Source organism: Gorilla gorilla, chromosome 12 (genome assembly GCF_029281585.2).
Source record: "Gorilla gorilla gorilla isolate KB3781 chromosome 12, NHGRI_mGorGor1-v2.1_pri, whole genome shotgun sequence".
NCBI classification, from domain to species: Eukaryota; Metazoa; Chordata; class Mammalia; order Primates; family Hominidae; genus Gorilla; species Gorilla gorilla.
Genome location: NC_073236.2, coordinates 25,228,625 through 25,244,407, shown reverse-complemented (window position 1 = coordinate 25,244,407; position 15,783 = coordinate 25,228,625). Strand labels below are relative to the sequence as shown.

The window sequence follows — 15,783 nt, the reverse complement described above, 5'->3', positions numbered from 1 at the left end:
CCACACAGCTGTTCTTGGGAAGTGGACAAGTAAATCACACTAATGATGTAAACATCTGCAATCTTAACTCTCAATGGGCATGAAACCGCTTTCAGGGAATCTCTTGATGTTGAACCTGGGGCATCCCCACTCCACCAAAGATACTGGGAGAGGTACTACTACTTGTGCTAGAGCAAGCAAGGCAAGGATTGGCCCCATCACATTTGAAGAAGGCTGCCTAGGGCACTGCACCTGGTCATCAACATTCTAGTAGTGAGAACTAAATGTGTGAATTCAACAGTCTTTAGGTTTACCCTGGGTGTCTTCTTGTCAGTATACACATAAAATACCCTTGTAATTAGCCATTTGTATTAGTCAGGGTTCTCTAGAGGGACAGAACTAATGAAAAAAAAAATACACACACACACACACATACACACACACATATTCCTTTTTTGAAGCAAATCTTGACAACTTAGTTTGTTCTTGTTCCAGGATCCTTCTGGTCTTCCCAACTTCTGATACATGTAATTTATCCCTCATTTTCTTTCAAGGATTAGTAGTCGCCTTGCTTTGGTATACATCTTACATTCAATAAATTCTACAAAAGCATTCAGGCTACTATTGGAGACAGGGAATTGGAAATCCTGATTCACCTGGTCCAACAAGCTCTATATGAATAAATGTTATTCTTATCAACTCATATGATATTCTCATCTCTTTTTTATTACAAAATTTTCCAATATATATAAAATTAGACAGAATGGTATAATGAACCCCTATGTGCCTATCACGCAGCTTTAATCATTATCAATTGGAAAATCTTGTTATGTCTGTACTTTACATATTATTTTGAAGCAAATCCTATACATCATTTAATTTCATCCATAAATATTTCAGGATATGAATTTATTTTTAAACAAAATCACATTGCCATTATCATACACACAAAATTAAATAAAATATCCTCCTATTCTTCAGAACACTGTTAACACAAGTTTAGCGGAAAGCTCAGCTTAGGACCTGAATGAGAAAACCATGAGAGGACTGTTTGTGAGTATCCGTGAGTCTCCCTGGGGACTTCTGTGTCTAGACTTGATGAATCTAGGGGCTTGGGTGCCACACTGGGTGGATGGAGGCACCGGCTAAGGACATTTAGATTATCCCTATTAATTCAGTCCCATGACTTCCCACACACTGGAGAGGCCTGGAAAAATTAAAGCTAAATCAGGATATAAAATGAGATGACTTTAAGAGAAATTGGATTGCACATGGAAGCCAAAATCCCCTTCATCACCCTGACTCTGTACATGACCTCTGGTTACTAGGGAAGCAGGAGTCTTCTTGTGCTGGGCTCCCTGTGGTCCCTGGCATGTGTCTTGCTGCCATCTCTCCCATCTTGCTAAGCTTTCCAGCCGCGTGTACCTAGCCTAAATCTACTGGGACCCACATTAGTGAGATCCACCACCTCAGGAACAAGCTCACCGTTTCCCCCTCAATTACCAAATACCTGTCAGTTTGCCTATAAAATAACCATTTGCTTTCATGGAGAGACAAGAGCAGAAAAACTATCCTTTCCTCTCTGGTTTCCTATTTAAGGGAAACAGTCTCCCTACTGCTACCAGAAGCCATCAACCGGAGCCTCTTTCCCAGTTGCAGATCCGTACTCCCATGCCCCCTAGTGGCTGACCCAGTTAGTCCCCCTGTCACTGGGTTCTATCACCTGTTCATTAAAAGCTTTCCATTTACCCCACCATCACAGAGAATTCTTCCTTTACTCCATTTTCTCTAGAGTGGATTAAACCCCCATAATACTTGAGCTAACTTCTATCAGTATTTATAACATTCTATGCCATTGTCTCATTCCTCTAACTGTGCATTCCTCTGGGGCCAAAAACCTGGTCTTTTTCATTTACATAAAATATGGAGCCCAGGGCAGCACTTGGTACACTGTAAATATACAACAAGTATTACGTGAATTAATGATTCAAGTAAACATTAATTACTGGGAAACATTCCTGACTTCTCTTTCTCAATTGTAGCCTCAGCTTTGGGTTCATAGGCTCTCCCAACATATGCCTATAACCCTCTAGAGAAGCAACACACACACACACACCCACACACGCATGCGCATGCACACACACACATGCACACACACATGCACACACACATACCCTTTAGCTGTCTTTGACTATGATGAAGCATCCATAGTAAGAATTTCATGAATATTCTATTTTATTTAGTGTGTGTTATACCTGAGCATATCTATTACATTAATCAAGTGGTATTCTTTCCCCTTGCACCATGTCTTATTGAACATTCTTGGCAAAGAGTTATACTGAGAAGTTTAATTCACAGCAAGCAATATTTAACAACATTTGTTCAATAGTTGGTATATGAAGCTGGCAAGCTCCCCATCACCCCCATGCTGCCAAATTTCTGTTCTTATGAGCCAAGAGTCTTTCCACTTTGGCTTTATTGCCTCTGCTGCCTGCCCTCCTGACTTTCCCACTTCAAAACTTCAATGGACCATCTCTTTGTGGGATCTGGAGGCCACATAGAGGTCACCTACTGTTCCAGCTGTAAGTCAGCCTGCCTCACTAACTCCAATCCTCCCATTACTAAGTTCATTTTGTCGGGGGCAAAGGCTCTCCCCACCAACCCCCACCCCCCAACTCTCAAATGTTCCTTTGCCTCCAAACTCCTTCATTTCTCTTTTTTGCTTTTCTGCTAAGAAAAGAGTAATTTCCAGCCTCAAGAGGGAGCCTTTCCCCTCCAATCAATGGATAAACACCCACATGCACACACTAAATCTCCTTGACTGCCATGAGCTTGACTGCCATGAGATGCCCTGAGCTTGCCGTATGTTCTCCATTTATGATCAAGTCATATGCAGACATGCCTATCAACTCATAAAACCTCAAAGCTGGAGGAAAACCTAATAGTTCTATGGTCCCATTCCCCTTGCAATGTTCACATTCCCTTGATTTGCAATGGAGTGAGAAGTGCAGCTAGAAGAAAATCTAGCCACCACAGAATTTGACTCAGTCATTGTTCTCCAGGCTTAGCAATTTATTGCACAGGTTATCCTGTTTTCAAATCAAAAGGCAGAGGAAATGTCCCCTTGCTCATGTGGCTTCAGGGCTTAGACTAAATCACCAAAAATAGTGATTTTACAAACTGAGTAGAGGTTGCAACCATGTGTGTATGCATTTTCCAGCATGATACCTCCTAGACCTTGTGTTCGGTTGCCATATGTGGGGAGGGCAGCCATGGCCAATAGCCCAGACTTCTTTGAAGGTGGAGGGATGAAAGGTACCTGGCCAGAAAAGTCTTTCTTAAACTCACTTCTCAGGCTCCTCTTTTATCTCACTTTGGTGCCTTGGCCTTACCAGCTACTCACATCTACATCTTGTCTTGAATCCCAGATTCTCCCAGAGGACATTGGTCAGGGTTGATAGTCTCCTCATGGGGCACACATGATTTTAGTCTCAACATGATTTCAATTTAGAGAGCACCTTGGTCACTCAACCTGAGAGCTTGTTCTTGCTGCATATAATCTCTCCTTTAGCCAAGACGTGATAACACTCTACTCTTTTGGGGTCATCATTCAAGTGCTCAGACATGAATCCATGGGAGGTGCAATATAGACTTCTCTGATTTGATACAGAAGATTTAGATTCAATTAAAATTTCATCCATTCATGTGGACACACACTTCATACTGACACTTCTAAAATGCTTCTGGTTTCAATCTTTTCCTTCATTCAGTTCCATATTCCAACAGGAGCCCTGTATGCTTCATACAAAATAAGACCCTAGATAACTTGGAAATTTTAGACCAAAAGCTTTAAAAGATGCATGTTTATTGACTCAGTGATCAACTTTTTAAAACGATCTAAAAGAAAACAACTTTGTACAAAGATCTAGCTACAAATGAATGTTCGTCAAATCAGCATTTATTAGAGCAAACAATGGAGAGGAACCTATATGCCCAGCAACAAGGATAATTAAAATTTTTTAGCTCCATGAGATATAATACTAGACAGTCATTAAAACAAAACTATGGATTTATATTTATTGTAGTCAAAGATGTTGTGGCTACATTGTTCATTGAAAACACCAGATTTCAAAGCAGCAGATATTTATGCTACCATTCAAAAATATATACATGTGAATACATGTATAGAAAGATATCTGGGCCAGGCACGGTGGCTCACGCCTGTAAATCCCAGAACTCTGGGAGGCCGAGGCAGGCGGGTCACTTGAGGCCAGGAGTTCAAGACTAGCCTAGGCAACATGATGAAACCCCGTCTCCAACAAAAAATACAAAAATTAGCAGGGCGCGGTGGCATATACCTGTAGTCTCAGCTACTTAGGAAGCTAAGGCAGGAGAATCGCTTGAACCCGGGAGGTGGAGGCTGCAGTGAGCTGAGATCGCACCATTGCACTCCAGCCTGGGTGACAGAGCGAGACTCCATCAAAAAAAAAAGAAAATGAAAGAAGGAAAGAAAGAGAGAGAGAGAAAAGGAAGGAAGGAATGAAGGAAGGAAGGAAGGAAGGAAGGAAGGAAGGAAGGGAGAGAGGGAGGGAGGGAGGGAGGGAGGGAGGAAGAAAGGAAGGCAATAAATCTGGAATGTTAGGCACCAATAACCATTAATGGTGGTTATTTCTGGGAGGTAGCACAATGAGTAATTTTAATTTTTTTGTTTTCCTTCTCTATATTTCCTAACTTTACTACATGAAACTTATATTACTTTTTAATTTATACAAAAAAAGAAGTCTAAAGATTTATAATCCATATCAGAAAGAGGCTAGGGTGGAAGAAGCAGATTCAGCCACACAGTGGCCTGCCAGCAGCAGCCACTGCACCAGAACTGCTTGCACACCAAACTACACAAACTACACAAAACTTAGTGGCTTAAATAACATGATCATTTGTTTTTTATGTTTCTGGAATTTGGGCAAGGCTTGGCAAAGATGGCCTGTCACTACTCGTGCTGCGCTAGCTGAGGCAGCCCAACCGGGACTGGAGGATCTGCTTTCAAGGTGATATATTCACAAGTCTGGCAAATTAGTAGTAGCTGCCATCTGGGAGCTCAGCTGGGGCTGTTGGCCAGAGGTCTTGATGCTTTACATTGTGGGCATTTCCACATGCCTTTTGGGGGCTTCTTTACAGCGGAGTAGTTTGGTTCTAGGAAACCCAGGTGGAAACTGTAAGGCTTCTTATAACACAGCCACAAAAGTCCCAAAATGTCAGTTCTACCATACTCTATTTGTCAAGTAAGTCACTAAGGCCAGCCTAGATTCAAGGAGAGAGGAATTAGACCCTGTTTTTTGACAGGACAAATAGCACAAAATAGTTGGCCATTTTTCACTCCACCACACATGGGAACAGAAGTAGCTCTTCTACTTAACGAAGGTCCCAGTTGTTTTGATTTTCCATGACTCTCCCCTGGGGTATTATGCCGTTATCAATATAGCCATTATCTAAATAAAGAAGCAGCTGTTTATGAGAGAATTTTTGGAGAAAAAGAGACCATGCTTAGTAAAAAATTGTTAGAGTTTCTTCATTTCTTAATTTTTCATTTTAAAAAATTTGTAACCCCAGGGCAGCAACCCCCACTACCCCACTATGTCTTTGTACTATCTATCTTTTTAAAACAGGGGCATAAATAGGACAATTTTACTCCAATGATTGTATGTCGTAAGACTTTGAATGTGTCCTAATTTTTCCAACCTCTTGGCCTTTGTTCTTTCTATCCCTCTATCGTCACCTCCAATAATGCTTTTCCCTTTGTTGATGTCCTTCCTGCTCATTCTTCAAAGCCCTACCTGAGTCCTGCCTCCCTGAGATGGAATTCTCCTGTCCATCACTCTGTCTATGTATCTGTTTTAGCAGTTATCACAGTCCACCTTTCTAACACAGGGCCTCACCCATAGTAGATGTGCAGCAACTATTCACTTAATGGATGAATAAATGAGTGCTAGAGTTGCCTGCCTGGCTGGCTGTCTTACTTACCAAACTGGTAGTCCCTTTCAGGCAGGCTTCACATTATAGTAATATCTATAGTATCAGTCTATCCTACAACTAATAAAGAGCTTTGAATTCTTCCTTTCTTAGTTTCTTTTCCTTCCTTCCTTCCTTACATAATTATATATTGATGCCCTACTATGTGCCAAGCATTATGATAGGCCCCGTCCTCATGGAGCTTACATTCTTCTAGAAGAAACACACAAATAAATAAAGTAATTATAAACTGTGATATGTGCTACAAAAAAAAAGGATAGTGTGACATTTAACTAAGACCTAACGAATGACCAGGAGCTAGCCATGCGAAGAATATGGACTTCATAAAGATATGCTTAAGTGAATCCATTGCTATGGGTGAATGATAATCCAGGCTTGCCCTTGATAACTACCTTTCCTGATCTTCCAACTTTCTCTATTCCAGTTTATTAGTCAGCCGTTTTTCAAAAACAAAGATTTAAAATAACTATGTTTACATAAAATTATATGATGCACAGTATTTGCTTCAAAATAATCTCAAGGAGAATAAGTAAATTATAGGTGAAACAAAATTGGTTATGAATTGATAATTGTTGAAGCTGGATTATGGGTATATGGAGGCTCATGATACTATTCAATATAATTTTGTACATTTTGGAGACTTTCTACTATAAGAGTTTTAAAATAATCATGTTTCCTTAGATAGTCCTTCCATATTTTCCCTAGGATTCTCAGTTATCAGTTGTGTACAAGAGAGGGGAAGGGCTATAATAGATTATGGAGGAGGCAGGAAGGTAGTTTAGAATTATGGTTAGGAATGTCTCTCTCTTAAGATGGTTCTTGATAAATGTGCAGAGACTAGTAGCTCTCCTGAGCTGCTATAGTATCAGAATATCTAATTTTGATCTGAGTACCTGGCCAGTTAGAATAAAAGCTGCGTTTCCCAGCTTACCGTTCAGCAACTTAAGGCTATATGATAAATTTCTGCTCCACTGGATGTAAACAGAAGTGATTTTTGTAATTTCCAGTTTACGCCCTTGAAGGGAAGGTGCACCTCTTCCTTTCTTTTGCCCCTTCTGTCTGGTAGAAATAGAGACAAAGTTACGAGCATGATAATAACATCCTGGGAAAGCTACACAAAAAGAAGTAAAAAGCCTGGATCCGGGACAGAACCACAGAGCAAGGCCAACAAAACAGCGCAGAACTTTATGTGTAAGAGAACTAAACTTCTCTCCCTTTTAAGCCCATTTTATTTTGGGATGGCTTACATTCAGCCAAACCTATGCTCAATGAATGCAATAAGTTAGATTGCAAAGGAAGTAGGACTTGGAAATCTTCATGCAAAATGTATGCTTTTAGAGAAAGCTGCCTCTGGATCAGAAAATCCCAATGCAAATCAATCAGAATGTCTCCTAAAGAAAAACAAACAGCCTACAAACATGCTATCAAAAGCAAAGACTACAAATACCAAATTAATTAAGAGTGCCAACATACAGGCTGAACCCACTATAGAACAAAGTCCGTATTGTCGGCATATCATAGATTTGGAAAGTATATCAGCAACAAGTACGACAAATAAGTTCATGACATCATTTGTAAGGAGTGCTTGAAATTTGAAAAAAAAAGGCAAACAATTCAATAAAACATGGGCAAAAGACATGAATAGTCAATTTAAGAAGAGCAAATACAAAGGGCCAGAAAACAATATAAAAAGATGCTTAAATTCAATAGTACTCAGAGAAATGAAAAATAATGTAACACAGGAATAACACATTATATCCATCAGACTGGAAACAATTTAAACTATGGTAACAATGATTCTTATAAATGTGTCAAAATAAAAACAATTACAGCCTTTTGATAAACAATTTAGAAGGAACTATAAAATTAAAACTACGTGTGCCCTTCTACTCAGCAATTCCACTTCTAGAAAAGATAATGTAAATATAAAAGCACCAATACATAATGATATACATACAAGGATATTTATTGCAATATTGTTTAGTGGCAATTTTTGACAAATTAATGCCTATCAATAGAGAAATGATAGAATTAATTTGGGTACATCTACATTTACATCATAACATATTATGCATACATCAAAAAAGAGAAAGACTCTGTGTGTGTGTGTGTGTGTGAGAGAGAGAGAGAGAGAGAGAGAGAGAGAGAGGGAGAGGGAGAGAGAGAAGAAAATAAGAGCTATACCAATTGACTTGGAGAGGGTTCCACAGGATATTGAAAAGTAAGAAAAGCAAGATGCAGAACTATATGTATGTGACTTCATTTTCCAAAAATAATAACCAAAAAACTGTGCATGCGATTGTGTGTATGATTATATGGGCATGGGAAAAAGTATGAAAAGATATACAGTAGAATGTTTGAAAATAAACTTTTTATTTTAGAATATATCTATAGATTTGTAGAACAGTCGCAAAGATAGTGCAGAGAAGTTCCACACCCAAATCTTGTTTTCCAGATTAACTACTTACATTAGTATGACACCTTTGTTACAATTAATGAAAAATATTGACACACTGTCATTAACTGAAGTCTATACTTTAATCAGACATCCTTAGATTTTTACCTAATGTCCTTTTTTTGTTTTAGGATCCCACACAGAATACTTCATTCCATTTAGTTTTCATGTTTCCTTAGACTTCTCTTGGCTGTGACAGTTTCTCAAACTTTGCTTGTTTTTGAAGACCTTGACAGTTTCTAGGAACTGGTCATATATTTGTTTAGAATGTACTTCTACTGGGATTCACCTGCTGTTTTTATCATAATTAGACTACAGTTATGGGTTTTGGGGAGGAAGACCATAGAGATAAATTGCCGTTCTCATCACATCATATCAAGGGCACATGCCATCAACATGACTTATCACTGTTGATACTGACCTTGATTACCTGGATGAGGTAGTATTTGTCAGGTTCCCCCATTTTAAAGTTACACTTTTCCTCCATTTTCCATACTATACTCTTTGGAAGGAAGTTACTATGTGCAGCCACAATTATGGAGTGGGAAGTTATGCTCCACCTCTTCAAGGCATAATATCTACATAAATTATTTGGAATTATTCTATAGGACATTTAGCTCTTTTCCCCATTTGTTTCTTTACCCAGTTGTTTATTTACTAATACGGATTCATGGATATTTATACTTATTATAAGCCAGTACTACTTTTTTTATTTTATTGCCCAAATTATTCCATGCTTTGGCCATTGGGAGCTCTTTTGGTGGACTCCAGAGTCTCTTTGACATACTCTCATCCTTGTGGATCTACTTTTTTTTTTTTTAATCTTTGAACACTTCTTTTTTTTATTTTTTTATTTTTATTTTTTTATTATACTTTAAGTTTTAGGGTACATGTGCACATTGTGCAGGTTAGTTACATATGTATACATGTGCCATGCTGGTGCGCTGCACCCACTAACTCATCATCTAGCATTAGGTATATCTCCCAATGCTATCCCTTCCCCCTCCCCCCACCCCACAACAGTCCCCAGAGTGTGATATTCCCCTTCCTGTGTCCATGTGATCTCATTGTTCAATTCCCACCTATGAGTGACAATATGCGGTGTTTGGTTTTTTGTTCTTGCAATAGTTTACTGAGAATGATGATTTCCAATTTCATCCATGTCCCTACAAAGGACATGAACTCATCATTTTTTATGGCTGCATAGTATTCCATGGTGTATATGTGCCACATTTTCTTAGTCCAGTCTATCATTGTTGGACATTTGGGTTGGTTCCAAGTCTTTGCTATTGTGAATAATGCCGCAATAAACATACGTGTGCATGTGTCTTTATAGCAGCATGATTTATAGTCCTTTGGGTATATACCCAGTAATGGGATGGCTGGGTCAAATGGTATTTCTAGTTCTAGATCCCTGAGGAATCGCCACACTGACTTCCACAATGGTTGAACTAGTTTACAGTCCCACCAACAGTGTAAAAGTGTTCCAATTTCTCCACATCCTCTCCAGCACCTGTTGTTTCCTGACTTTTTAATGATTGCCATTCTAACTGGTGTGAGATGGTATCTCATTGTGGTTTTGATTTGCATTTCTCTGATGGCCAGTGATGATGAGCATTTTTTCATGTGTTTTTTGGCTGCATAAATGTCTTCTTTTGAGAAGTGTCTGTTCATGTTCTTTGCCCACTTTTTGATGGAGTTGTTTGTTTTTTTCTTGTAAATTTGTTTGAGTTCATTGTAGATTCTGGATATTAGCCCTTTGTCAGATGAGTAGGTTGCGAAAATTTTCTCCCATTTCGTAGGTTGCCTGTTCACTCTGATGGTAGTTTCTTTTGCTGTGCAGAAGCTCTTGAGTTTAATTAGATCCCATTTGTCAATTTTGGCTTTTGTTGCCATTGCTTTTGGTGTTTTAGACATGAAGTCCTTGCCCATGCCTATGTCCTGAATGGTAATGCCTAGGTTTTCTTCTAGGGTTTTTATGGTTTTAGGTCCAACGTTTAAGCCTTTAATCCATCTTGAATTAATTTTTGTATAAGGTGTAAGGAAGGGATCCAGTTTCAGCTTTCTACATATGGCTAGCCAGTTTTCCCAGCACCATTTATTAAATAGGGAATCCTTTCCCCATTGCTTGTTTTTCTCAGGTTTGTCAAAGATCAGATAGTTGTAGATATGCGGCGTTATTTCTGAGGGCTCTGTTCTGTTCCATTGATCTATATCTCTGTTTTGGTACCAGTACCATGCTGTTTTGGTTACTGTATCCTTGTAGTATAGTTTGAAGTCAGGTAGTGTGATGCCTCCAGCTTTGTTCTTTTGGCTTAGGATTGACTTGGCGATGCGGGCTCTTTTTTGGTTCCATATGAACTTTAAAGCAGTTTTTTCCAATTCTGTGAAGAAAGTCATTGGTAGCTTCATGGGGATGGTATTGAATCTGTAAATTACCTTGGGCAGTATGGCTATTTTCATGATATTGATTCTTCCTACCCATGAGCATGGAATGTTCTTCCATTTGTTTGTATCCTCTTTTATTTCCTTGAGCAGTGGTTTGTAGTTCTCCTTGAAGAGGTCACTTCCCGACACCATAAGATATTCCAAGGTCATCTTATGTATATCTTGCCCTAGTCCTAGAATCAGCCACTTCTCTTAGGAGCCTGTTTTCTTTTCCTTTTTTTTTTTTTTTTTTTTTTGACAGAGTCTTGCTCTCTTGCCAGGCTGGGGTGCAGTGGTGCAATCTTGGCTCACTGCAACCTCCACCCCCCTGGTTCAAGCGATTCTCCTGCCTCAGCCTTCTGAGTAGCTGGGATTACAGGTGTGTGCAACCACACCCAGCTAATTTTTGTATTTTTAGTAGAGACGGGGTTTCACCATGTTGGCCAGGATGGTCTTGATCTCTTGACCTTGTGATCTGCCCACCTCAGAGGATCAATCTCCTGACCAGAAGCCATGGCATCTGGCCCCTGTTTTTTTTGTTTGTTTGTTTTGGTTTTTTTTTAAATTGGAAATTAGTACTAGAAACCAAGATCTGGGCACTAGTTGTATTCATTCCTACTGGAATGTTGTTGCCTGTAGGCCCTATCAGCTGACAGAGGGAAAAATATATATGTGTGTATACTAACTCATGTATATATACATACATATAAATATTTCTATATGCAACCATCTGTATCCATATCAAGCTAAACATGAGTTTATATCGATGTCTCCAACTCTAATTCTCACCATATAAATTATTCTAGCTTCCTCCCCTTGCTTATCTGTAAACTCCCACTCCAAAAAGGGAGAAATCTGGTTCCCACCATCTGACATTCATTTACTTAGCTGCTCCATTCCAGTATACATCAATAGCAGCATCAGAATTGTTAACTTGTACCTCCAAGTGAAGCAACTCTGTCAACTAGAGTACAATGCTTATGTGCAGTTCCTTTCATCTTTAGTTTTACTGATTCCACTTATTAGCAAAGTTATTTAGGTGAACACCTTTTTCCTTAGCCTCCTTAAGTGAGGTTGTTTCACATATTTATAATACAGTTAGATTGTTATCCTGGGATTTCTCCAACCTCTTAAATTACTTTTTAAATTTTTTGGATACATTAAGGTTCATACACTGTAAAGTTCAATGGGTTTTGGCAAACACATAGTGTCATGCACTCACAATTACAGTATAATACAGAATAGTTTCGCTGCCCTAAAACATCCTATGTGTTTTACCCATTCCACCTTTCCTCTACTTTTCCAGTACCTCCAGCAACCACTGGCGTTTACTGTCTCTATAATTCTCCTTTTCCAGATTGTTTTATAATTGTAATCACACAGTATGTAGCCTTTTCAGACTGGCTTCTGTTCTTTAGGAATAGCATTTAATATTCATCCATGCCATTTTATGTCTTGGTAGCTTATTTCTTTTTATTACTGAATAATACTCTGTTGTATGAATATAGTACAATTTACTTATCTATTCACCTATTGAAGGACATCCTGGTAGCTTCCAAGTTTTGGTTCTTGTGAATAAAGCTGCTATAAACATAGGTAAGCAGGTTTTCATGTGGACATAAGCTTTTTAAACAGTTAGGTAAGTTTTTAGAAGCATGATTTCTGGAGTTAGGTAGGTACTTCGAGGCATGGTTGCTGGACTGTATGGTAAGACTGTGTTTAAATTCGTAAGGAACTGTCGAGCTGCCTTCCAAAGTGGTTGTAGCATTTTCATTCCCAATAACAATGAGTGACTTAACAACGAGTTCTTTTTTTTTTTTTTTTTTGAGACAGAGTCTCGCTCTGTCGCCCAGGCTCGAGTGCAGTGGCACGATCTCGGCTTACTGCCAGTTCCACCTCCCGGGCTCACGCCATTCTCCTGCCTCAGCCTCCCGAGTAGCTGGGACTACAGGCGCCCACCACCACGCCCGGCTAATTTTTTGTATTTTTAGTAGAGACGGGGTTTCACCATGTTAGCCAGGATGGTCTCGATCTCCTGACCTCGTGATCCGCCCACCTCGGCCTCCCAAAGTGCTGGGATTACAGGCGTGAGCCACTGCACCCGGCCAGCAATGAGTTCTTATTGTTTTGCATCCTCACCAGCATTTGGTATTGTCAGTGTTTGGGATTTTAGCCCTTTTTAATGGATATGGAGTAGTATCCCATTGTTGTTTTAATTTGCAATTCCCTAATGACAAGTAATTGTGAGCATCTTTTCATATACTTATTTATATATCTTCTTTGATGTTGTGTCTCTTCAGATGTTTTGTCCATTTTTAAATTGGATTGTTTTCTTATTGTCGAATTTTAAGGGATTTTTGTACATTTTAGATAGAAGGTCTTTATGACATGTGTGTTTTGCAAATATTTTCTCCCCTTCTGTGACTTGTCTTGTTATTCTCTTAACAAAGTCTTTTTACAGAGCAGAAGTTGTAAGTTTTAAGAAAATAATAAAAGTTACATAATGTTTCTTTCATGGATCATGCTTTTAGTGTTGTATCTAAAAACTTATTAAGTGCAAGGTCACCTATATATTTTTCCTATAGTTTTTTATAAAATGTTACAATTTGAATTTTACACTTAGGTCTATGATCCATCTTTGTTAAAGATGTAAGATCTGTGTCTAAGTTCTTTTTTTAACATATGAACATACAATTATTCCATTACCATTTGTTGAAAAAACTATTCTTTCTCCATTGAATTGCCTTCATTAATTTATCAAATATCAGTTGACTGTATTTTTTTGAGCCTATTTCTGGGCTCTGTTTTCTGTTTCCTTGATACCTTTGTCTATTCTTTCCCCCATACTATGCCGTCTTGATTACTGTAGCGTTATGGTAATTCTTAAAATCAGGTAGTATGAGTCTTCTAACTTTGTTTTTCTTCTTCACATTGTGTTGGCTTCAGTATTGTGTGTCTTTTGCCTTCCCGTATGAACTTCAAAAACAGTTTGTTGATATCTAAAAAGTAGTTTGCTGGGATTTTGCTTGGCATTGTGTTGAAGCTATAGATTAGGCTGGGAAGAATTAATATCTTAACAATAGTGATGCATGAACGTGTAATATCTCTCCATTGTTTAATTTTTTATTTTTTCTCAGAATTTTGTAGTTTCCATATGTAGGTTCTATTTATTAAATTCATAGCTAAACATTTCTCTTGGGGGTACTATTGTAAATGGCGTTGCACTTTTAATTTCTTTTCTTTCTTTCTTTCTTTTTTTTTTTTTTTTTTTTTGTCTCACTCTGTCACCTAGGCTGGAGTGCAGTGGCATGATCTCAGCTCACTGCAACCTCCACCTCCTGAGTTCAAGCAATTCTCCTGCCTCAGCCTCCCAAGTAGCTGGGATTACAGGCACCCACCACCACGCCCAGCTAATTTTTGTATTTTTAGTAGAGACAGGGTTTCACCATGTTGATCAGGCTGATCTCAATCTCCTGACCTCAGATGATCCACCTACCTCAACCTCCCAAAGTGCTGGGATTACAGGTGTGAGCCACCGCGTCGGGCCCATTCTTTTAATTTCAAATTCTAATTGCTCATTCCTGATATATAGGGATGTAATCAGTTTTTGTATAATAACCTTGCTATCATTGTTTATTACTTCCAGGAGTTTTGTTTGTTTGTTTGTTTTGTTTTTGTTTTTTTGTAGTTTTTTGGGATTTTTCTCCCTAGACAATCACGTCATCTGTGAAGAAAGACAGTTATATTTCTTCCTTCCCTATAGGTATAACTTTTATTTCATTTTCTTATCTTACTACACTAGCTAGGATTTCTAGTATGACATTGAACAGGAGTGGTGAGAGAAAACATCCTTGCCTTGTTTCTGATCTTAGGAGAATAGAATCCAACCATTAAGTATGATGCTAACTATAAGTTTTTTGTAGATGTTCTTCTTGAAGTTGAGGAAGTTCCCTCTCCTTTCCTAGTTTTTGTTAAGTTTTCATATGCATGGGTGTTGGCACAGTAGGTTCTCAAACTGAGTTGCTTATGTGGGGTGGGAATGGAAGATGTTAATACAGGTGGAGAGGAAAAGTGTGGAAGGGGAAATATAAACATAAAAAACTACACAAAATTGTGTACTTAAAAATAATCCGTATGAATATGATTCAATTTATGTAAAAATCACTCACATATGCACACAAACATAAGTGCATCACTGTCACAGAGAGTGCTAGCTATTTTTTCACTAGAGTTCATTCACCCCTTCTTCCTGGACATACAGATGAATTGTATTTCCCAGCCACACCTGCAGTTATGTCTGGCCATGTAACAACTCTAGCCAATAGATGTGAACAGAAATGGCTCATAAAACCTCTGTCTATGTACTCCTCTATGTTATTTCCTGGGTGCAGACAATAACAAGGTCCTAAGCTATGTATCAATCTTGAGATGGAAGAAACTGGATCCCTGAATGACCTTGTGGAAGGTAGCAACCCCATCAAACTAAACACCTGTCCAGGACAGTTACATGATCAAAAAATAAGTTTATATGGTCTTGAGTCACTGTCTCTTAGGGTCTGTGTGTTACAGTAGGTAAACCTACTCTAAATTGCATATATAGTGTGTGTGTGTGTGTGTGTGTGTGTGTGTGTCAGGGTGAAGGGGAAGACAGAGAAAATTCATGAAAGAATTATAACCAAACTGTTAATGGTGACATTGCACATGTGTTTGCTTTCTGAATTTTATTTTACAATGGCATAAATAGCTAAAAATAAGAACAAATTACATTGTGCTGGATGTTTTCTCTCTACTCCTCCAGATTTACTTTCCACTCTTCACCCTTCTCCATCCTGCTCTGTGCCTAGGAAGACTAACCTGTATGGATTGTCTTTGCCTTCTGGATTCTGGTTAAG

General features: G+C 38.6%; 1 pseudogene; it reads right to left on the bottom strand.

The window, feature by feature from the left end:
* The window catches only part of LOC129531436 (zinc finger CCHC domain-containing protein 2-like), a 139,351-nt pseudogene that overhangs the window by 19,858 nt on the left and 103,710 nt on the right, over nt 1-15,783 (bottom strand).